Source organism: Plectrocnemia conspersa, unplaced genomic scaffold, assembly GCF_051122295.1.
Source record: "Plectrocnemia conspersa isolate PC_06_02 unplaced genomic scaffold, ASM5112229v1 ptg000003l, whole genome shotgun sequence".
NCBI lineage: Eukaryota > Metazoa > Arthropoda > Insecta > Trichoptera > Polycentropodidae > Plectrocnemia > Plectrocnemia conspersa.
Genome location: NW_028277167.1, coordinates 22509321 through 22535000, shown reverse-complemented (window position 1 = coordinate 22535000; position 25680 = coordinate 22509321). Strand labels below are relative to the sequence as shown.

Below are 25680 nucleotides of genomic sequence, written 5' to 3'. Positions count from 1 at the left end.
ACCTAATACATAATATTATAGAAAAAGTTGCGTTGACCTGGAATGTTCCATTCGCAAGTTTTTAGTGAGATCGCCAAATAGAAGGGCACGCTTTATAGATATAGAGAGAAGCAAGTTTTAAATATATAAATAATATTATTACTCAATAATAATATTCTTATGTACCAATACTTGTCAATGTCATCTGCATAATTAATTTATAAATGATTATCCTCTTACGTGGGAGGCAATATCAATTTAGCATACCACATATATTATACACGTCCAATAACCAAGTGCAAACTCATGAAGTAAAGCTTATACATGTGCAATTTTCCCGCCCACGTCCGCGGAAATGGAACAGGCCAGAATGGAAAAGGCGCTTTTCCGCATAAAGCCCGCCGCCCACGCTCGATTCCGCGAATTCCCCGCGACTTCCATTTATTGGAAACGCACCACCGAAAGACACCACAATGAAAAATAGATATGAAAGAACCATTCGGTTAATGGCCGTGGACATTAACTGGGTGATGTAACCCGGCTGGAAAACCGCGGCCAGTATTGATTTTGCATAGTCGACATTGAGTGGTTGGCTGCACGCGAAACGAACAAATCATGTGATACACGGGTATACAGTATATATACGCGTAGGTACAATATTTTTCGATGGAATAGTTCACCTGTTACCTGGAAGTTAACCTTCGAGTTGTGAGCCGACTGGACGGTTAACTTTGAACCCGCGGTGACTCGTAATGACCGTAATAATAATGGTAATTACGCGCAAAATACCATTTTGGCTTATGTGCGTCGTTTTGGCACTTACATTGAGTGTTATGGTAATAAAATTCGTATTAGTGTCTCGGTGTAAAAAAATGGATTAAAATCAGATTTCTTAAATGACATTTAAGTTTATACAATAAACAAAAATACAAAATTTTATGTTAGGATTATGATTAAAGTGTTACATAAGTAGATTAATGTACAATTTTCTCGGTATTTGATCAAAAACTATAGTAGATTCCTAAACTAATGTTCTTATCATTTTTGTTTGATATAAAAAGATGTATTCATGTATTATAGTATCCACTACATCTTAGATTAATAAACATTTCATCTCCTCCTGAAGTAATTTCCGATATAAAAAAATATTTTCGACAAAAGCTGCAAAAATCAGGTAGTCTGTGAATTTTTTTTTTATATATTTTTCTCTAAAAAATATAAACTGAGCTACGATTTTTTAATAGCCATCGTAAAAAATATCAGATCGGGAAATTTATCAGAAAAGTTTAATGGAAATCTGAATAAAATTATGGCAGTTAGCGTGTCTTTATATGCTATATGGAATACAAGATTTTTTATTCTTCACTTGCTGCTTTCGTGTTCTAGTCGTTTTGGGACACGAAACTTAGACTAGTAAATATCATTTATTAGTCAACTTATTTTCAACTCAATTCATTTCGCTTGATAAAAAATGCTTGAAATTAACATTCTCTCTCTCTCTTGACTGAAGGGTTCTTGAGGGTTAAAGGGCTAATTATACACTTAATGATTAATTAAAATAGATACATCATTATACTTTATTTATTTACAATTTCAATATAAAATAACAACATTATAATATTTATATAATTACATAAAATATAATAAGTCAATATATTGAATAGATCTATAGCCGAGTAATCTCTGAATTTGCGACAATTCAAACGTCTCGCAATTATACGTGTTTTGTTATTATTTTATCAAAATAATTAACCGCAAGGTAAAATTATAATACATAAATAGCTTGATGATATTCACATTCAAACTATGCATCAATTAGTATTTAATTTTATTCGCACTTTTTTGCATCTGTAAGGTTAAATCGCGAAACCTATTGTTTTAACTCTCTCTTCTTGCACATTGAACAAATTGTTTTTGTCTTGAAATGTTGTGAAAATGAGCAATGAATAAATTATATTGTAAATTTTAATTGAAAGTCCTGAAAATTAATCTTAAGCTTGTAATTACCTCGGTCAGGCGGAAAATTCGTAGAAAATGTAAATAATCAATTTAAGTGGCTTTTCTTTACGTATGCTTTTTGTTTCTATTTTAATTTTGAATATATAATAAATATAAATAAAGTTTAAAATGTAAGATTTGATTCATAATAATTTTCTTAAAAAAAATGTTTTTTTTTCATTAGTTTCCGATAGTTTAAAGTTCAGGATTTTGTCAAGGGAGGGGTTTTGTAAAGAAAAAAGGCAAGATAATTTTTGTAATTTATATTTAATTAGCATAAAATGCCGCCATAGGGCCGCCTCTACTCACAATCTCCCATTTTACTTATGGTTTATTTATTACAATAGCGCAACATTGTATAAAATCTTTTGATGAAAAAATGGAATCGTTTTTATAGTAAAACCATTATTTGAAACCTGTAGCACCGAAATTTGCGCAGTACAAATTGCAAATTTAGATTTACATTTCGATACATATTGACATATTTTTGTTGTTGTTGTATATTATTGACTTGTAAAAAGCGAACATAATAAGGTGCATTTTTTTAAATAAAAATACTGTAATTGCAATCTCTAAAATAATAAATTCTTATTTTTTTATTAATACAGTTGAACCACATAATACTAAGAATATTAAGGACGAATTCATCAACCATCGCGTAGTCTTAAACACCTCTAGCAGTAAGTAAAACCATGTTTTTTATGTAGTTTAGTAGTACTTAGTTTGCCCTTATTATTCTCAACGCCTTTCATTATCCAAATATACAACAAAAACACCACAGTTTTGAAAAATAACTTCCGCATTGTAAAATATCAATCCGCGACTTAATTCTAAAAATAATTTGTGTGGGTAGACAAAGAAAGGTTCATTTTTCCGCTGCAAATGTTTTGTTGTGTTTGTTTTTCACCATTTTTATGATTTAACAAGGTTTTATATTTTGTAACAATTAATATTAGAGCTTCAACTATCACATATAAACAATTTTGATATGTACAACAATCGCGTGTTGTCATCGACATTAAAATTAATGTCGGAATAGCGTAGTCCGTAAGGTCTAGACTGGTAACTGAAAGGCCGCGGGCTCGAGCCACGGCAGCAGACTCATAGTTGGTACAGATTTACACTGTCGTAACGCACTGCGCTTACGCTTGCCAGGTTACAATGGAAGTTTTTTAGAAATAAACGTAGCGATTAACTTGCTTATTCAATTAAATCCTGATTAAAACGGGTCTCAATTTTTAGTCATGTCAGATATCAGCACCAAAATAAATAAATCACGAGACATTCAGTTCTACGAAACGAATGATAGCTAATCGTAATTACATAGCATTAAAAGATATACTTACATATTGACATTAAATTAGATAAGCCATTATTATCGGAATATCTTAAAAATTACGCGATACGAAAAATAAATATACACTTACAATTTTTTTACAAGGGATTAGAAAATATAATAAATACATATAAGATGAAATTATTTTAAATTAAATGTAATATGTATATATTAATTAGCTTATTATTTAGTATATATATTATAAGAAAAATCGTTGCGCAAGTTCCGAGTAATTAATTAATGCAATATTGCTTAAATAAAACAATAGTGAAGACACTTATGTGCTAATATATTATTCTCAGAATAGATATAATACATTTCGCCATATACTTTGTTATTAAAATAAGGCGCTAAAGTTCAGAAATGCATTACCGTTTTCTTTGTTCTGTTACATCAAAAAGCCAAATAACCAAAATACGCAAAAAATATTGAAAAGCTCTAAATAAAAGCTTCACTCTCAAGTCAAACAATCGGCTGAAGACAGATCAGCTCGGAGCTTAACTCGGATACACCACGACCACTTGAGACAATTTAATTGAATATATAATATGTAAGTTCTGTCCGGAAAATAACACATTATCATATTAATCTGTATAAGTATATATTTAGTTCACTGTTTGGAATCAGGTGCTTTTTATATAATATGATTACATAATAGACGACTGACCCTGTCCATTGATCCGATAATCACACAACTAAATTTTAAAATCCCAATGACGTCAAACCGACGTCAAAGGACAACATTATCAACAGCATCCTGTTTTGCCACTATCCTGCCAATAATACCAAAACGGACCTTATTTTTAGACCTTCTACGGTCTTGTCCTTCTGATATCGACCGTCAAATTCTCAATGAACCAGGGGCGGTTGCGTAGGTCGTGACCTTCGTTCGCGCAAAATGTTAGAGAGAGAGACAATTCGAAAGAGAGCGAGAGAGGGACGAGCACACTTTTGACAGTTTTCCGACTAGTAAGCCAGTTTTCCCCGGCCGGCCAGAGCGGTCGCACGTGTCGACGGACCAAAACCGAGAGCGATTATTCGATTGTTGTGTGTGTGTGTGTGTGTTTCGTTGTGTACACATGTTGTGTGGACAGATTATATGTGTCATTCGAGTAGCGGCCGCGCCGTGCTCTGGTCGTGTGATGTTGATGTGATCAGTGAAGTGTTTTTGATACTATTGTAAATATACATCAATAAAAAAAGACAGATTTTTACGACAAGGATTAACAACAATCAATCACAATATCGCCTTTAAGGTATTTAATTTATTTTTTTAATTTTTAAGTGTAGCGTAAATGCGGAAGTATTAAACCGTGACGGCTCTTACGTGATAAGTAAGCAACGTAACGATAAGCCCTTAGTGTATTTTTTTAAAATTGTATTATATTTATTTTTGTGATTAGTTCTAGATTGAAATATGAGAAAAAAATTAAAACTTCAACACAGTCATTCCTCATTGTTCCTACTATTCTGATACCAAAGCTATGGAAATCAAATTTGTAATAAATTCTAAATGTGTGCTAGTGTTTCAATAAAAGAAGTGTACATACTTAGACTGATTAAAAAAAAGTATCTGTGAAAATAACAAGCTAGAAAAAAATGTTTGTGCTTTATATAAAATTTACAATTTACATTTATTAGCATGGTGTGGATTTTATAAACTACAATAATATTATTCTCACGCGTCACAATCGATTATGCGTATTTTTATATAATATAACAATATTCGAATAGTTATATGTTAGTAATTTAATTCAGAAATCAGGAGATGAAATAAAATTTATCTAAAAATTACATTAATAAGTATAAAAAAATGATTTAATACTGATCGGTTTTATTTTATTTTAAAAGTTACTTACTGCCCATTTATATCGTTCTAGCCAACTTTCAGTTAATTTATACTACCTTTATTTATTGATTTTTCTACAAGTATTACTATTTATATTTGTAGTACAAACATGTTTTGTAATATTTACTTTTATTTATCTAATTTTGATTATCAATCTAAATAAATTTCTATTGAGTAATAACTTGAAAATTTCGCATTCTCGTGCGATCTATCTTCTGGATTAAATCAATTAAATTTGTATGTAACGAATATAATACATATTTAAGGTACTATAGTTAGACATCAGACCTTTTTTTAACCACTTCACCCTTTTATACGCACGGGCGCGTTCAAAATGTTTTTGGCGTTAGACGCATACACGCACGGGCGCGTGTGAACTCTATATTTAAAAAAAATCGTTCTGCATAATACCTTACGTTACTACGCATTCTCTCATATGTGCGTTTGTATCGAAGACATTTGATCCTCATAAATTAAATTAAAAAAATGACACTTTACGACAGGGCTGGCCAACCCGCGGCTTGCTTTGAACATTTTTATTTATATATTTTTTATATTTCATTTTTAGTATTATATATTTTTTTACAATTAACGTTTAGTATCATTATTATTATATTATCTATGTTTACATGTAAGAATAATACTGAACACAATAATAATAACTCATTACGTTTTAATTTTTCACCCAAAAAAATGTCTATAGTGTATCAAAATCTAATATGGGGATATATAATTTTATATGTGCCTCGCATTTCCGTTATGATGCATTCCCAAAGTAGTAGCAAGATCATTTGGGTTGGCTACCCCTGCTTTACGATGCTAGTATTTTTTTACACGTTTCTATCTATGCATTCTCTCACATGTGCATTTATATTGAAGACATTTACCCCTCATAAATCAAATAAAAAAACTGACACTTTATGATGCTAGTATTTATTTTACACGATCAAGTTGCTTTCATTTAGCTTGCTTTTATTTCACCCACTTCCATGGACTGCGGAAATTATCAGACAATTCGAATATATTTCCTTTATTTCTGGATGTCATCATAAATTAGGTAACAAAACAGAAACCATAAGTTTCTAATATTTTCTCAGAAGATCTATTCATTCAGAACTGCGTATTATAACCAGATGGTAAAATATATTCGTGTAAAATCCACAAAAATCAGAACCAAAATTTAGTTTGTTTGACGCGAATGGGGAAAAAATTAGAAGAGACGCGCAATACCATTGTCCAGAATGCATGGTTGCTTTATGCGTTACACATTGTTTCAAAAATCACCATACTGTATTATAAGGTATTTTTTTTTATTTGACAACAAACATTACGTAACATACACACATACATATGTATTTCTATGTAATGTTTAGTTTGGATGAAAAGAAACAGCAAAGGAGGCAACTTAAAATTTTTATTAATTTAAAAAAAAAAAATTAAAAGTGTAATAATAATAATAATTATGAATAAATAATTTTAAACTGATTTTTTTCATCATTCTCATAACACATCACATAATAAATCGCAATAAAAAAAGGTGATTATTTTTGACCATTTTTTTAAAATAAACCCGAGGATGAAGTGGTTTTAAAACGATAAAACGACGTAAAGATTTGCCGAATAATCGGTAAGCGGAAGCCGCTATTTTGAAACAAACTTTAACAAATATCTTGTGTTTTTTTTATCATAGTTACAATTTGTTAGTACTGCGCCACGCTCAAAAACCAACAGTTGTTACTCTCAACTACGTTTCCCATGCTGTTCAAACCCAAACCTAATCTTAACAAACTAACCATTATATCGTTAATATATTCGTTTAAGTTAGATTTGGGTTTGAACAGAAAATGAACGTTTCGCAACTGTCAAATTTGAGCGGGGCCCGTGCCCATTTTTTTGTTTTGAATAGCCGCTATTTTGCAAAAAAATATGACAGATCAGACTAGCTAATGAACTCAGTCGATATTTTAAATTCCTTATATAGTATATAAAAAATATATTGATTCTGCTGATTTAACACTAATTTTAGCTTCATACATAAAATAATTTATAATATAATATTTTTTACTAGAGTTTATTGAATTTATTCAGAATACCTAATTTGATTTAAAAATGAATGTTCATTATTTAACTTAAATAGTATTAATTCAATACTGCTTGAAAATATTGTTTTATTTTATAAAAACAGACAATATAAAATTGTATTTTTTTAATTTTTATAAAATCTTCCGTTGTAACATGACAGGCACAAAACCCAATGCGTTACAATAGAGGAAATTTGTACCAACTGAGTCAGTCAATCAGATATTATAAATACTTGCAAATAAGTATTAACCACCAGACTGAAAGTCCTGGGAATCGGTGACATATATATTATTATGTGCTGTACAATTTATAATCAGTAGAAGTCACTGCAGCTGGGGTCGGTTTTTTTTTAATAATAGCGCATTTTTATAAACAAAATTCGAGTGTCGCTGCTGGGGTTCGAACTCGAAACCTCAGAGTTACTAATCTGATACGTTACGGACTATGCTATTCAATCATTAATATATTTAACTATACATTATAATTCAAGTTATTCTATTTCGCTCGCAACTATCTTCATATTTTACACAAATCTGTGTATTTATTATATTAATCGCAATTAATAATATATTTAATATGAGTCATTTTAAGAGTTGCAGGTATTGATTCAAAGATTTTATTTGTCGCATTTTATATTGTTCGTATAACTTGTTAATTGGTTACACATAATAATTATAGCTGTATTAAAATAATGGTGCAATACTTAATTATATATGTTGATTGTTCCCCGGTTGTAATTTTAACATTATCAACTCGCATAATTATAATATTGTTTTTGATAAAAAAAATACTCGATTAACATAAATTCGAAATTTCTATTCATGAAAATTGTCGTCACGCTTTTTTTCTCATTTTATGTAAAGTTATCGCAAATATTATTTAAATTTGTAGTCTGACCCTGAATTGATATAATAATAAGAGATAAAAATTGTACTTACGTGACATTTTTGAATATAAAACATAAACAAACATAAAACTTGTTTTTTAAAACAACCATAACGTGTCTTTTAAGATTAACATAACGTAATACATATAACAGTTGCTGCATGTTTAATGAGTATTTTTTTTAGAGTTGAATGTCGAATAAAAAAAATCTATTGTGTTGCAATTTATAAACGTCACATTAAATATTATATTTATGTAAATATTGACACGTAAAATTATGGGTGGGGTCTGCTTGTTTACTCTTTCATATCATAATACTAATAAAGCCTTTGTTCTAGAAATTGGTATAGATAAAGCATGCAAATATTAAATATGTATTAACACTTATTTACTCTGCATTACACACATGACTCGTGCGATGATTACTAATTAAATCTATGGTACGATATTCCTTCACATCAATTTTTTACGAACTTTCTTATCGCGAGGTTACCGATATGTTTTGGTGTCAATCTGAATGCCCATTAACTTTTTAGATGCAGTAAATACTGGTTTTTACGTTATCTTACCGTTCTTGTGAATCGATAGATTTACAGTATTTTTTGTTTTGTATTTGACACGTTAAGGTTTGTTATGTTTTATATGTATATCACACGAGCTGGTAAAACGTGTATTGCAAATTATATAATACCTAGTATGTGTTAAATCGACGTGCAAGGTCGTCGCGTAGTATTTTTCACGTGATAATTTATCATACGTGACGGGCTTGTGGATACTATAATATAGATTTATGTTTGACATGTGTACGTGTTTTTTAAAAAGCATCTAAAAATATGTACGCACATCAGTCATAATTATACTTAATTTAAGGAGTACATAAAAAATCGAATAGACTTCAACGCGCCAAGATTTGAAGCGCCAAACTTCCTCATGTATAGTAATTATTCTTTTTATTTATATTCTAAATCATGTTACAGTCAGATTAAATATAAATCCATTTGTCGTTAGATTGTATTGTTATTGTAAGACCTTGCTATATATCTAACTATGATTATAGTAATGTTATCGGCTTCTAATCCAAATACACACACCTAAAATTATTCTGTAAATATAAATAGAATCGCTATTAGCGCGAGGTGTAACGACCGTAGATAAAAAACAACCTTATCAGCTATTAATGTGTGTAATTCTTAAAACGTTTCACACGTGTGCCCATGGTCGTGAAAATTTAACGATTTTCTAGAAACGAATTCGTATCGATTAAGTCAAGTTTCTGGAGAGCTTCCAAAATTAGCCGCCTTTGTCTATGTTTTGACCTTATATAGTATTAATTGTCAATGAGAAAATTCTGGAAAATTCGTGTTATGTTATGCAAAAAAATAGATTGTTGTTTAATTAATCATTTTTATATTTATATATGATGTATATGTGTGTTTTTTTATAAAATACAACAATATTTTTGAGCAGAACAACTATATCCTTGCTATATTTAAAAACTGGATTTTATGACATTTATTATTAAATTCAGGACTATATTAAACGACTTATTATTGGTATATTTTGTATGACTATTTAAGAAAATCAATATTTAAGTTGCTGACTATATGATGCTTGATATTTGTTTATGTAATCAAAATTCAGTTTTCAAGTACAAATAAAGAACATTTTTATCATTATTGTATAGTCATATATGGCTAACTGGAAAATTCCGCATTGCGGCAAAGTATCATATACAATTAAAAATCGAATTTGGATATCGGATTCTGATAATCAAAACCGATTTCGAGATACTCGATTACATATATGTATTTATATTTTAACATCATATCCATAAATGCCAGTGGGGAAAACTTGTGAATTTTCCACTCAATAATATTTATATTTATCTCAGATACCAATGTAGATTATGCGTATATACTTAGCGATTGTTTAACTATTTAAGTACATACATACGTTTGCTCGCGTTAATACGTTAACTATTCAATTATTTATCTGCTCAAACGCTCTCGTGATCTTAATGGGATAATCTCGAGTTGAATAAGATTCGCAAACGTACCATGCGTTTGGCATCATTTCAAATGGTGAAAAAAAATATAGCTACAGTGTATATTCGTAGATTATTTTATGATGACAATTTACATAATCTGGCGCTATCCGGATCAAAAGATTTTCGCTACATTTGTTCAGATAACGTCTTCCACCTTGAATCGGCAATTATTGATAAACATCGGCACGTGAAAAATCAATGACTGGAATATTCAACGAAATGCGATAACAATGACTACTAGTATTCATTATTCATTTTACTGTATCTTAATGATTAGAAGGTTTATGTACGTATGCAATAAAAATATTATTCAATATGTGGAGTTAGTTTATATTTAACCAAACTGTTTTTTAATAGAACTTTCGACCATCAAAATATCACATTGAAATGATAATTGATCTTCGGAGAGATCAATCAGATAATTTTAGCATTATGATGGTTAGTTAACGAAGCCTTATCCTTGATGTTGCCGGTTCAATATTAGCGTTTCTCAAAGGTGACACTTCTTATATTAAATTATCAAGAACTAGATAATTGATATGTCAATACAATTGTATCTTTGATCAAAGAGTGGGGCGATTAATATACTGTCATTCAGTGTCCATTGTTTACCGTGTTGAATGTTGCGTTATTGAGTAATGTGTTGTTAACAATAATAGATTAGTTTTGTACAGGCGATTTTTCTTAATCAAACTCAAGCTCCTCGTGCTTTCATCGAAGACGTAGGCGTGTTGTTATTTTCGCTACCTGTCGCTATTTTCTCTGCTGTTTTGATTTTTTGCCATTTTTCTTGCCAACTCATGCCAAATGTTAACTTAACAACTAGCTGTTATTGTCGCAAGAGCGTAATTTAGGCGCGAAGCCGCATAAAACCGAAGCCTGAAAAATGCGCATAAAATAGATTGAGTTTGAGTCATTTTCATCGAGAATAGATTCAAGGTCTTGGTCTGAGAATGCACTTTTGTGTTCCTGAACAAATGTTTGATGCGAAACTGTAAACGTGAATTTCATTTGCATCGAAACTTAAAATCTATACAGAAACAATCAACCAGGATTTATTATACAATTGTTAACATTATCGAATGTTGTATACATAAATACGTGATTTATCACCATTTTACTGTATTGCACGAGTGTAAAGATAAAATAATTCTCTTCTATCTAATCAAATATTGTATATTTATATTAAGGATTGTGCCATTGTGTTTTTTCTGAGCAAATACTCATAGATAATACAATGCTACAATTTATTTAACTAATTCAAAGATATCTTACAAACTATTAATATTCGGTTTAAATTATAGCATCGATTAGAGGTTCAGTTTCGTAAGCTTATATTGATCAGAGAAAGAGCAGTGTAAACATTAAAGAAAACTTATTTATACAAAGTTTTCATATAAAAGACAAAATTTGACACACCCATTATATTTTCGTAGATTGTCATTATTTATTGAGATAAGATCGCCAAGTGAGTCGGCGTCGCAGTGCGTCATTTAAAAAATCGTCCGTCATAAGTTGTTCGTCTTGAGAATACAACGCTAATTATATGTTATGTGAAATATCTTCTCATTCAAAAACAAAACTTCACTGAAATGTCTCGTATATAACATAATTTGCCTGTTTAATGTACTCTGAAAAAGTAACGGGTCGGTGTAAATCGGAATAGTCTGTTTGTCCTGCCATATTCCAGTTCGTTCCTAAATAAATATACACCTCCGTACAATATTCCCTTGGCCGTACTCATTTTTTATACCATTAGAAACAATGTGTATTTTGATTAGGGATATAATAGGTGAAATAAATGTTTTTATTTCAATATTAAATTAAAAATAATACTAAAAAAAAGTGAAACAAAAAACTACTAAAACTATTCTGTACCACCTTTGTATAAAATATTCGCATTCGTAAGTTTATGTTTACGTCACAGTATGGCGCTCAGTTAAACTGCTTATGCATACTCATTAATACTAGTTTCAAGTTATGCTGTATTGAAGGAACAGCTTTTCTGTTTCTTTGTTCTTGCTATAGATCGCTAGAGTCGCGTACATAAAAAATATATGATTATATACAGGAACGACTCAGTTCTACGCTATGCAACCCAGTGATCGGGTGTGCCGCGTATCGTCGTCGTTCGAATACAAAGAATCTTAAAAATCTTATAAGCTTATAATACAAAAATAATATATATTCTTAGTCGTGTTTCATGTGATTATTGCCCATTCAAGTATTTAGAACTACATTGATCCAACACTGCGGAACATGTCTAAACGTGTCTCTTCATCTTATTGAAGGTGGCACTTGCTTTCTTCCACACCATATATTTGAATTGTCACCAGAAATAAAATTCTGCACGTAGCAGCGACATGTACATCGATGTCATTCTCTTAAATTAAGGAAGCATTTATACCAATGGTTATCCAGGATCATCTTTTTCAGTCACTCTGATGCAGTGTTCAAGTTTCAGCTCAACGAGTTTTTTTGTGTTTATTACAATGCTGCGACTTTTCCTTAAACTAATTCATATTTTTTATCTCAAAATCACAAGTACTGGTATCCTTGAGATATGATTCAATGTATTCAATAATTAGTCAAGACTCACATTTTTTTCCTTTCACACGATCTTCGACTCACTTGTTGCAACAGTGAATCGAAGGTTTAAATTTTCCCCTCACCTATTGAGAAACGTTTTTCTCAATCATGACTTACATAATGAAGTATTCCTCATATACATTTGTATGTTAAAGAAAGTAGGCGATAGAATGCCTTACTGCCTAACTCATTTTTGAAATGGTTCTGATATCTAGTTGTCAAACTTGAAATGAACTATGTATTACAATAGAATATAAACTTGTCAAAAAATCAATTTCAATATTTTTTTAAACAAATATGTTTCATTATTTTATTATTCTTAGTGTGCCACTTAACACATATCAGTGAAGTATACAATGCATGTAGCGCTACCTATAAGGAGATCATGGTCATGGGATGAAGGTAATTTCATTGCGAATTTCATGGCTATATCTAGACATTGAAAAGCTTTAGTACGTGTACGGCAAATATTTTCCTTGATATTTTTCAAAATTCAGAATCAATGATCGATCGTTTTGTTTGAAATATTAGGGCAAAGCAAACAATGCTAAACATATAATAGACATCTTTACCGATAAGTATTGATCGAAGTATATTCAAACGCAAAAAACGAAAAAAAACAATTATACTTCTCGGAAGTCAAAAATCCACGTCAAAAGCAATAATATCGTAAAATATCTACTGTTTTTAAGAATTTTTTAACAATTTGAAACTGATGTGATTATAATAAATGCCACTTTTTGTAGATTATTATAATTAAATAAAATATAATTATGTATTACTAAATATAATAATTTGTTTTATTTAATATACTTAATAATCTTAATCTTTAACACATATTTTTGAGTTATAGTTCTTTATATAATATTTAAAAAAAAATTGCTATTATATAAAATTGCGTAATACTTCTACCTCGACTCGTTCCAAAGATAAATTAGTATGAATTTTCCACTTTTTTTGTCTTTTATCTCGAGTTCCGGGTTGTGAAAAATAAACAATATTAAAAAAACACATTTATAAATCATTATGTATTAATTTTTACAAACTTTTTTGGAGGATGGCCTCTCACCCGATTCTTGTCTCGGGTCCTGCGTTTCTTAGCGCCGGCCCTGGTAACATATGTTTGCGTGTGCATTTTCCTACGCTAACCCAATTTTCACATTAGGGATTTTCCATTCTAAGAAGTGTTTTATTATTCTATTTAATATTTTACTCGCATGAAAGATGAGTGAAACCATGTGATAATGATCAGATTTGGCTCGAGAAACCAGCTTTGTTTAATGAAATAAATATAGATTTCACCCATTTCTTGAGCCATTTTCCTGTTTTCTAAACCATCTTCCAGAAAGTCAGAGGCTCTGTAGATGTACCATATTTATTTATGTTACAGATTTTAGCTCTGCTGCCTTTGTTAATGCTTTCCAGTAGTGCAGATCTTGGTCATATGTGCGTGATTTTAAATTTGTTTTTTTCTGAAGTTGCATTGAACTTCAGTACGCAATTCTGTATATGTACTTCTGAATTATTATTGAAGGCTTGTTTATAAACGTATGTATAATATGTTAATGTCATACTCGTAGTGTGACTCATGATATGAATCAGTTGTCACTTATACAAATATTTTCCTTAACTCGTACATGGGCGTGATGATCCGTTTATTAAAAAAAAAAAAAACGGTTCAATTTTCTCGGTTTTCCACTAACTCTCAGTGGAGAGTATAGAATTTTTGTCTCATTCGCGCCTGTAGATCGTCGTCCGTCCACTATATATATTTTTCAGTCTGGTTCAGTGCCAGAAATACGCACAAACACACATAGTTTCAGAAGCTGCGCTGGTCGGAAAAGCCGGCGAACCGATCCGGTTCTCTCGTTCGTCATCTCATCTGGAAGGCGATTGCGGAATGTCTCGGTTTATTTATTCGGCGCTGAGATGTCGGCGACACCTCCAGCTTCGAAGAGTCCGGCGCCGCACTTCAACCTTGGCCGAATCGTATTTCGAGTAGGTATCTGACGTGCAACGTAACTGCCATAAAACGGATCGTCGGAAATGACGATTATGCGAGCATTGTATACCGGCCCTTAAATGGATCGTCAGTGGATTCCATACGATCGAATTCACAATGGCGGTGATTGCTGCTCTACTTCTCTCACAAAAAATGATACACTCCCCTGTCATTTCTCATAATATGTAGCATGAAGTGTCAGTCCTCGTGCTATTATTTAATATAATACATGTATAATTTGCAAATCACAAGGAAACGTAATTCTTATATGGATTTGGAAACTTGCTCAAACTGGAAAAACTAAGCCACACTTTATATATGATTAATATATACATTAAGTAGTATTAAGTTATATATGTATATGTAAAGATTCACTTACAGCAATGTGTCAGAACTAATTCATTCTATTGATTTTATTATGTTAAAAATAGACACTTATATTTAATTCATATTTGCTTTTGAGAACTTGCAGGTGTTATTATGGATGAATCAAAACATAGAAACTCTGCAATATAACTATAAATACAGTACACAAAGTATAGAATACTTCATTTTTTATTTAGACTAACGCCTGTCATGTCACTACAGTATATCTAGCTATGATTTTAATGGGAATTTTAAATGATTAAAAATTATATAACCATACCATAGAAAGTCGCAAACGTGCTTCAAACTCATCGCTCGTCGATTCCCTTCTGGCTCGGACCATCCAGCTCCTCAAGATATATTCGACGATAGCTGTTGAATAAATGTGTGCCATTTGGTAACATAGTAAAATTTCGACGATATCAATTCCAGTAGGCGACACATAAACGCGTTCATATTAATTCGTTTCAGCACATTCCAGCAATATGTGCAAAATTATATACATATATACGCAGTTGGCATATTAGTTCTTGCCGTTTACATAGTATTCTCGTTTCGCACTGCGGTATCCGTTAAAGTATTATTGTGTGCACCGTTTATTATCGACACTGTAAATATCAAGTAGCAGAAATAGAACACTTTTTCACTCGGGTTTTCCTAAAGCTCGTTGCTCTTTATGTTGCGTCTTTGGTTGAACGTCTCCCAAGAATACACACGAATTATGCACAATATAAATAAATCTGCGAAAGGTCAAAGAAATGTCTCGGTGGAATGACACCATCCGCGACAAAGACTCGAGACAATACTCATAGGCGACAAGTGCCAATGGCCACTTAAAGGTGAGATCCATTGTCGGCATCAGTGCTGCATTTTGCATTTATTTTGTATTATTTTTGGTATGAATAGTTGCATGTCCAAATCGGCGGCCAATCGATGACGTAGCTTGGCAGAAAATCAATCGGAAATCTAGCCAGAGTATTATGCCATTTTTTTGACATCTTTCTAGATAATCATTTGCGCTATCGCTTGTGGCGTGATATTTGAGGTTTCAGATAATGCGGAAGTTAGTCTTCCTTGGGTGCCGTTGGCGACTATCCGCATATTTCCTGTATTGTACTCGGTCTTTGGCAAACCTGATCCATCCATTTACGGGCGTTCCTCATACGTGACAGGTTTTTTCTTGCCGATCCATTGCTTAATGTGTACATTTTATAAGTCTTGCATTCTTAGAATGCATTATTATTTTTCACAAGTTAAGCAACTCGATTACTTATGCACTGTGACTAGACACTGGAGTACCGTATTATTGAATTAACTTTGCGTCTTGAAACAACAAATACAAAAACGTAACACAAACTTCACAAAAATTTGCGACGCACACCTGTTTTTGAGATAAGCATTAAACGATACTAAAGTTAGGCCGTTCCAACATTTTGTTTCTACGTATTTCGGTCATAGTAGAGACTTCTAATCGTGGAGTTAAATCTGTAACTGTTTCGTATTTTCAACCTTTTGGGTATATGTACATATATTCATTCTTTTTTTGTTAAAAATTATCGATTACTAACGAGCTTATTTATTTCATATATTAGTTGCTTGCAAAAGATCAAAATATGTAAAATGTTAGAGTGGTCCAATTATTTTGTCACACCCCTGTGTGTGTATGAAATGTTACCAAAAACTATTTTGTATAAAGGCCATCCTGACACATTGGAGAAACCAAATGATTTAAATAAAATATACCATATATATAACAGTGCAACGTTGTCGACGCGCGCTTTGAGTGTAATAAAAACATATTAATTTTATTAATAAAAATCCATCAGTCGTATTTAGAATTTTAATATTGCATACTATAAACATTTTATTGTAAAACATAAAATAATCGTTAATCTCATAATAGAGTAACAATCTGGAGAGTTTACGATCGTCAAAAAAGGATTCCAAATTATTTTTGGAAGCATTTTTCTAAATTTACTTCTCTGCTTGATTTTATTTTCAAAGTTTATTTACTTTCTGTTATTGTGAGTGTGTGACGCGTGGCGCGAATGACCGAGTTTACTACCAATAAATTAGCATATATTAAATCGCAATGACACGTATGCCACTGATGCTATCGACATTGTTTAGAGACACTCTCTAATATACCATCCTATGCTCATGGAAATGAATTCGCAACAACGTACACGTGGATGTGCGAATTTTCATTTGCGACCATAAATTTTCTTTAATTTGGCTTAAGAATCTTCTCGGATATGTTAATAAAATACTTTGGCAAGAGCAATAAGTCTGTCAGGAGAGTGATCGAAAAAGATTTACGATTTTCGACGTCAGATTAGCGCGGAAAATTGTTGGAAAATGTAATGGAAAACAAAGGTCAACTTTTCGCACCATAAAAATAATTGTATCTACTAAGCTATTGCTGGCCCTCATAATAACACACGCTTTGATGACTTTAAATTAATATTGATTATCTTTGTCATGATCAAAATGACATAAAATGCAATATGGTATACAATTGAAACGCTTAGTCATACCATAAATAATTCATTATAATCAATGAATTATCTTTTAATAATCATGCAATGATCATAAACTAATCCACAATGGGTATATTAGCAATAAAAAAATATTTTATGCTCCTCTTCAGCATTTAAATAGATACATAAAATAATCAAGATTGAGAAGTCGCCGTTTTTGTGTGTCGAGCCAAGCTTTTCCTCATCAAAATATCCGTTGTGTGTATCTACAAAGAAAATCTTATCTCCAAGAATCAAATCTTTTGTCTAATAACTTTTCCTCTCTTCATAATAATCTGCAAAGGTCTTCCTCAAAGCGACACGCTGTTTACGCATGTCTCCAATGTCTCCAAGAATCAAGGTAGCTTTCATGACAATATCCACATTGCAGCATCATAACCTTTCAAGAATTCAGAGTGCCTGCAAGGTCCCGTTTCACATTCCATTCCCTCTGTCAGCCGATGGCCTCTTATGTCCTCGTCCTTTTTGGTCACTCTTCTCAGAATTCAGGTCAATCGGCTTTCTTTTTTCGTATTTTTTCTGCGCGTCGTCAGAGATCCGTGACCTACGTCAACCTACAACAGAACACGCCCACGACCGCCATCTTTGAATGGGATGATTGTCGGATGACTTTTTTTTTGGCCAATGGCGATTATGTTAATATGTTCAATTGATGCGAACCCGTTGAACCCGCATTGTTTGCGTTATTGTCCTTTGACGAATATTCTTAAACACAGAACAATCTTTCAGTTATATTTGACACAGTTTTACATTTCCGGTTCCGGTGCGATGTGAATAAAACGTGTCATGAACATGATTCACGCAATGATTAAATAATAAGTATTAATTTAATTGCGACGCAAACGATCAAAGCGTGACTGTGCTAATGGGACCGATAAGATTTTTAAGCTTAGATAATAACCTAAAATATGAATTTTGCTTATGCTAACGGAAGCTTATATAATATAAATATGATATTATTGTGTATTTCTCAATAATATATATTCCACGTAGCTAGAATAGTTTTTTTTATAACGGTTTACGCTGTTGTAACGCATTGGGCTAACGCCTGTCATGTTACAGCGGAAGATTTGCACTGTAAGTCTTACCATAACGAGTAGTAATAAGTTGCATTTTGTTGCATATTAATTAAGACAACGAAATAAAATAACTGTTAAACAAATTGAATTTAAGTACAAAAATCAGTGTGGGAATCACTCCAAGTCAAATATATTATCGACCGGGAGATGATGATCCTCATTAAGGCAGAAATTTTCGGCTTGTAACTTTTTTCAAAATAATGTTTGTGAAGCAATATATAATGCAAATATATTTCCCATTCTTCACCAAAATTTTTGTAAGGTGCCACACGTTTTATATTAATATTCAACAGCTCACATTCAACTGATGTTAATCATTCTAATATTTGTGTTTTTGGCATTGGGGTAACCTGTTAGGTCACGATGGTATTAATTTAATTTAATTAAAATAAATAATTCGTATCATCTCTTAATAAACTATTATTTATTAACCCCTTGTTGCCGAAATATGATAACTCGGTTTTTGCTATTTTGGCGAAAACTTACATAGGTTAGAACATTTATTGTATAGTAAATTGTTGTTTAGTTCAACCATTCTTTTGCATTTCCACATTTGTAATACGAAAATGAAATGACTAGTTTATTGTATGTATGTATTGATAACATTTTTTTTGGAGATGTGTTGATATGTTTTGCGTTGTTCCACACGTGCTAGCAATCTGCGCAGTATTATAATAAAATATCTCAGCGCTTTATATTAGTAGTTATCCTTTCGATAAACAATAAATTATTTACCAAGAAGTTTTCTGCGACATTTAATATGACAAGTTTTAATGAAATAGTAATCGCCGGAAGCACCTTGTGTAAGGCCTTGTTTGACAATGACTTTTGTGTCTTCGTTTCGGGTCCACAGTAAAACACAGGTTATTTTATAACACATCAAAATGATAATGAGCTTTGTGTTACATCAATGTTTTTTTTTATATATTTTCACACTATAATATATTTTCATATATCAAACCATGCAGCTAGATTTTTTCAATTGAATTTATTTACTAAATCACTGATTAAAAGCATTACGAATAATATTGTTTCTCATATTTGTTACAGTCGCTCATATGACTATTGATTCGCTTGAAGCTGTATAAAACTGAATAAAATAACAATAGAGTGCAACTAGGACCTTGAATCGTCTTATCGATTATTATTTCATTGCCGTTTTATCGACACGATAAACGATAAAAACTGTTTTATAATCTAACATTATGGAGTGTAATAGAAATTGCGCGTCTTCTTGTATTGTAGAAGGCTAGCCATAATAAGTATCGATTCAATAGCCTTTAAATTATTCCTATAACAGTGTTTAAATGAAGGCTGTTAAGGCCTTTGAACTTCTGAATGTTCTAGAAATATACTATTGTGTTTGCATTGAGTCGACTTTCCCGATTATATAACTGCTTATAGATCCAATGTCCTTAAAAGGTTATTGACGCATTGTAATTTATTACTAATGACAGTTCAAAGGTACGGATCCCTTATTTACTATATATGTATCATAGTATTTGCGCCATTTCCTTGTGATGAATATTGTAATTATCTTATCTCGTGAGAGTCAATACTTATTACATCATTAGTCTCTGGTGTAAATGTATGTATAAGTACAATTCGTTCACCTACGATTTTATTCATGTGATATATTATATATGAAGTTGCAGAGAAAACTTCGATTTTTATGATGTAATCCACAGAAATATTAGTTGGAATAAAAGATTATGTTTTTTTTTTAATTATTTTAATAATATTCTGCTATATTTTTATGATCATAAAAATGAGCGATGCGAGTCTCGCAGTATAATTTGAGTGCTCCTCTCGGGACACTTTAAGGTCAAGTTTTCACTGTGTGTGTTTATATTTTAGAACTATATTTTCCGTTAATATTGCAAATGTTTTATATCAGCTTAATCTCACTACAAACACAGCTCTAATCTTTTATACCGCAGCGAGTTTAATGAAGGATTATTTTATGCAAACATAAAACGACCACAGGAAGGGGTTAAATAAAAAAAAAGACAATATTGTGAATAACAAAGCTTTTTAATTGCAATTTTTATTACTTTATCATTTTAAAGTAAATAAACATTTTGAAAATTGGAGATTTTCATTGCAGTGCTTTCTTTTTTTTTGTGTATCCGGTTTTATTGTTGTTTTTTTATTGCTTTTGAATCCTCTGGCCGCGCTTGACCTACTGATTTCGTTGAACTGAGAACGCTCCACAGATTCTGAAACTGCGGTGCCGTAAAACTGAAAAATGTATTATTTTGTGATACACAGACTATATCATTCTATTCTTGCTCACTGAACGTTTATTTTTGTATGAAGTATGAGTGTTATTGAAATTATTTTTGGATAACACATTCTTAGGAATTATCTCTACTGCGTTACATGCGTGACATGTTTTTTTGGACTACCTATTTGTATTCGAAGGAATGGGCCAATTTTTTTTTTCTAGTTTGGTCGCAGTTGTGCGTCTTACAATGGGAATGACTAATTTTTATTTTGCGGCTCTGCGTCTGATAATATCGAATGCTACTATTCAATGGTCAATGGTCACCACACGCCTTTCGCCTTTTACCATCGGCCTTATGCCATTTTGTCTTTACAAAATTTATTGCATAATATTTTCGTCTTTATTCAATATTTTTTGTTACATGATTCAATCGGTTATAAATCATTTGTAAAATCCCACAGGTGATACTATCGTTTCTATAATTGTTCAGGAGTTTGCGTAACTAGTGGCCGCTCTCTGGCTTGCACGCGCATAATTTAGTTTTAAATTAAGATCACTAGGATTTATGTAACATTGTCATTTATATAACACACTCTTCTAGAGATACGGCGTCTCTGCATATAATTTATATACACAACAGTATATTAGGGAATCGTTTCGAAACGCTAGAGTGGTAGAGGATTAGACACTTACACGTGTTTTGGTTATTTATCGTTTGGAAAATGACCAATTGTTCGAAATATTCAGTATGTAGTATTTCGGTAGCATGCGATCAAATTGCTGTTTTAATACAGCTGGTTTATCTCGTTATTTTTGTCGTTGTTACACAACACGTGGATTTGTTATTGAATTATTTGAGTACTACGTATTATATTTAGCTTTCAGGGCAAACATATTTTGCATGCAGTTGAATTATTTATTGTTGAAAGGGAGATAAGGTCATAAATAATATAAGAACGTCCTCGGTAATATTATTTATTTGTTATTATATTTTTATTTCATAAGCTGGCCACACACGAGCGGATCTGTCCGGATGGATATCCGACGGACAAATTCGATATACAAAAGATCAAAAAACTTATTCGATTTGAATTTTATTTGTTTAAGGAACATATATTCATTATGGTAGTTGTACCGAGCGACATTTATTTTTTGTCATATGCGTTGGCCCAATGTGTTACAACAGGGCTAACAAAATCAGTTAAATCTGTTTTATGATTTTATCTTATCACGAAATTTAGGAAAACCTAATCTGTGATGATCGATTGAAATTATAATTATATGATAATCATTAATTCGGATCCCACAAAACTCGAGGGTTCATATGACATTCGAGTCCATGTCTATAAAACTTGTCAAAATTGCATGAACTAAAATATGAATAACTGATCTTTAACTCAATTAATCACTTACTGTTATAATTTAAATCTGCCTATATTGAAGATCAATTTTTAATTAGTAACAGTACTAAAATAGTGATATCGATTGCGCGTAACTATACGCTCTAGATATACTGTTTATATAAACACTACGCTGCGTTAAACCGGCGGTGACTTTTCCTTATCACCAGGCGATATATCCACCACTATTTATTATCAAAACGATGGCCTCTTTATCTCTCGCAAACTAAACGCCATTGGTTAAAATTCCAGCACGGCTCGCGATAAGGTCCAAAACAAGCAAAAACTTGATATTTTAATTTATTTATCCAAGGTGTGCAAATTTACGTTATGCACACCGATCGGTTAGATGCGCTTAGTTCAAACATTATACGTTTCAATAATAGAACATAAACATTTGCTCAGGATTTTTCGGGTTGCCCCGATTGAATCATGGCGTTTGGACATTGGCCATTGAAATCCACGTGGTGTATCTCATTCGATTTCCGACCATTCATGACGATGATGCTTGTGAAAACTGTCGGCCAAGGACCCGTTGTTCTCATCTTGAACTCCTCCCCTCTGGCTCCCGTCCAAGAGTTGTTCCTAAACACTGATTTGTAAAAAAAATGGGAGCTAAGCTGTCGCCGGGAGTCTTAATCACCCATGTGTTTCGGCAGACTTAAAAAAACAGGTGTTACAAAAATGACTCAATTAGAGTCAATCAAAATATGGTTTTACCCAAATCCGAATAAAATCAGATTTACGCTGTTTTGTTATCTAGAATAAAAATGACGTCTTAACACAACCATACATTGAAATATACAGACTTGACCTTGCTTTTTTTCAATGTACAATATAATATACAAGCGGATTTAGCTTCAACAATCAAGGTTTTTATAGCGTGACTCAATAATCTGTTAATGGATGCAATTTAAGTTTATAGGCTGTATTTTCAATATTATGCCAAATATTTATATATAAGTCTTATTTTATTTAAAATAAATAGCAATTATATCATTCACCGTAACAATATGTCATTCTATAATATTATTTGTTACATGAATCTGTGTAAAAATTAGGTAAGATATGAATTTATTTACATGTAACAAAATAGAATAACATGTCTTATACGTATTCGTGTCTTGAATAAATTCTTATATTATACTTATTAATCAATCTACATATAAAAGCCAAACAGCTCAGCTGCAGCTTTCTTGTGACGTCATCAACGTCAGGGATGAACTAATTGACGTTCTACTCTCACTTTTATGCTTAAATTATCATATATGGAATACAAATCACATTACTCATATACTTACATATATTTGCTGCAGTTCAAAAACCAGCTTTTACTTCACCAAAATGTAAAATATTATATTTATAAACATAATTAATTTTACTTGTTATAATCTATATAGTTTAATTGTTTTATAACCATCACGATAGACTTAGATTCAAATTCCATATTGAACCATAGTGTTTTTTTTTAAGTTTTGGGAGATTGGAATTAGTGATTTTTTCTGTAATTATAGTTTTAATTTTCGCGTACAAATATCGTGATGATTAAAAATAAATTCGTGCTGGATCATGTATAGTTAAACATATTTATTGTTAGCTGTAATAATAGTCGGGTATCTCATTTTTTACATAGTGGTTGTTGATTTTGATTGCCCCGTTGTAACGCATTGGGCCAATGCCTGTTATGTTGCTAATGCTAATGCTTGTCAAGTTCGGAATAGCGTAGTCCGTACGCACATTCGGATTTATATTTATAAAAATGCGCTAATCTATCGATTATAAATTAATATACACAATTATTTATAATTAATTATATAGATTTCACAAATTCTCAGACTGAAAAGTCTGGTAGTTTTAACACGCGCTTGTCTATAATGCCTGATTGATTTACACAGTTGTAACATATTGGGCTTACGCCTGTCAGCTTACAACGGAAAATTTACAATAAAATTTTATATTTACAAACGTAAATAACTTTAGCTGTTAATCATTTATATACAGTTAAAATGATTTATTGTTTCCTCATAATGTATGTATGTTGTGTGTTGTATTATAAATTTCATTAATTATTTTTTAAATAAGCATTTGCTTTTATTAAAAATATACTTAAATGTTTTTATATTTATATTTTTATAATATTTTTTTTTAAATAAGTGACGTCACGCGAGAGCTGTATAGCCTTGTTTAATACAGTGAAATCTCTTTGTAACGAATACCGAAATAACGAATCTTCAATTTGTACCTTTCATACAAAATGTTTTCATTGTAACGAAGACTGATCTCAGTATAACGAAATATTTTGATCCGAATTTAAGAATGACGTTAGAACTTGACACAATATTTCTCAAAACTCAGTTCGTTCTTGACTCGGCGAGTGCCTGATGTGTTCACAAGTGATATTCAAGGTATTTCGCCGAGCCCATAACTTTTCTTATAAAACATTTTTTTAACAAATTTTATTGTGTTATCCCTAAAAATGGACAAAAAACGATCTGTCAGTCTTGTAAAAGGTTATTTTGATGCTGTAGTATATCAAAATAAAAATAAAATTATCATCTTCCTTACTTTCGATATAACGAATTTTTTTCTTTGGTCCCGTGAGCTTCGCTATACTGAGATTCCGTGATAAAATAACCCATAACATCACAAGATGTTCCTTTTTTATAAAATATTTTAGTAAGTTGATGAAAAAAACTAATACACAAATTAGAGCTATTGTTTTCTTATTGCTCGTCGTCAGACTAGCTTGTATTGTAAATTTTTCCATTATGCACGTAAACACATAAATAATCGATGTTTTTGGTTATACATATGTTCGATTTGTGTGCGTCATCCTTTAGGAATTCCGCCATGTTCATTGGCGAAAATAAGATTGTAATCTCAAAATTGCGACTGTTGGTTTATTAGGAAACGCGTAGAACATCATTACTGAAAGCAACAATATCGAACGCTTCTCTAAGAAGCTTGCAAATATATGTTTATATATAGAACATTATAATAATATGTTTCTCGAAATGAAGCACAATTTCAAGCTGTGCGCAATAGAGAGAACATATTATTTGAAAACTGTCATAGATTCCCTAAAGCTAATAACAAAATTTTAAAGCAGCACAAAATTCCATTGTTCGTAGCTTTTCTTTTTCTCTCTAGCGAAAGCTTTATTATAAATATAAAATGGAAGAAAATGTATCGAAGTATGCTTGTTTTTGTTGTATATACATAAATTGCGACGCGTGTATACAAAAGTAGATCGCGTCATCCCACGAGCTATGGTCATAATAGCATCGTTACAATCCCCCCA

The 25680-nt window shown here is 31.4% G+C and overlaps 1 protein-coding gene across 6 annotated transcripts in view; it reads left to right on the top strand.

Moving 5' to 3' along the window:
- Positions 1-25680, top strand: part of Ip6k (Inositol hexakisphosphate kinase) — a 74233-nt gene that overhangs the window by 28372 nt on the left and 20181 nt on the right. For 2 of the 6 annotated variants that reach the window (XM_088183435.1, XM_088183431.1), the window contains exon 2: positions 2586-2657. The exons of 2 other annotated variants lie outside the window; for them this stretch is intronic. The gene's annotated coding sequence lies outside the window, so the exon portion shown is untranslated. Of the gene's footprint in view, positions 1-2585; positions 2658-4289; positions 4570-25680 lie in introns of those variants that run through there. 2 more of the 6 variants (XM_088183433.1, XM_088183430.1) reach the window with 1 other exon arrangement.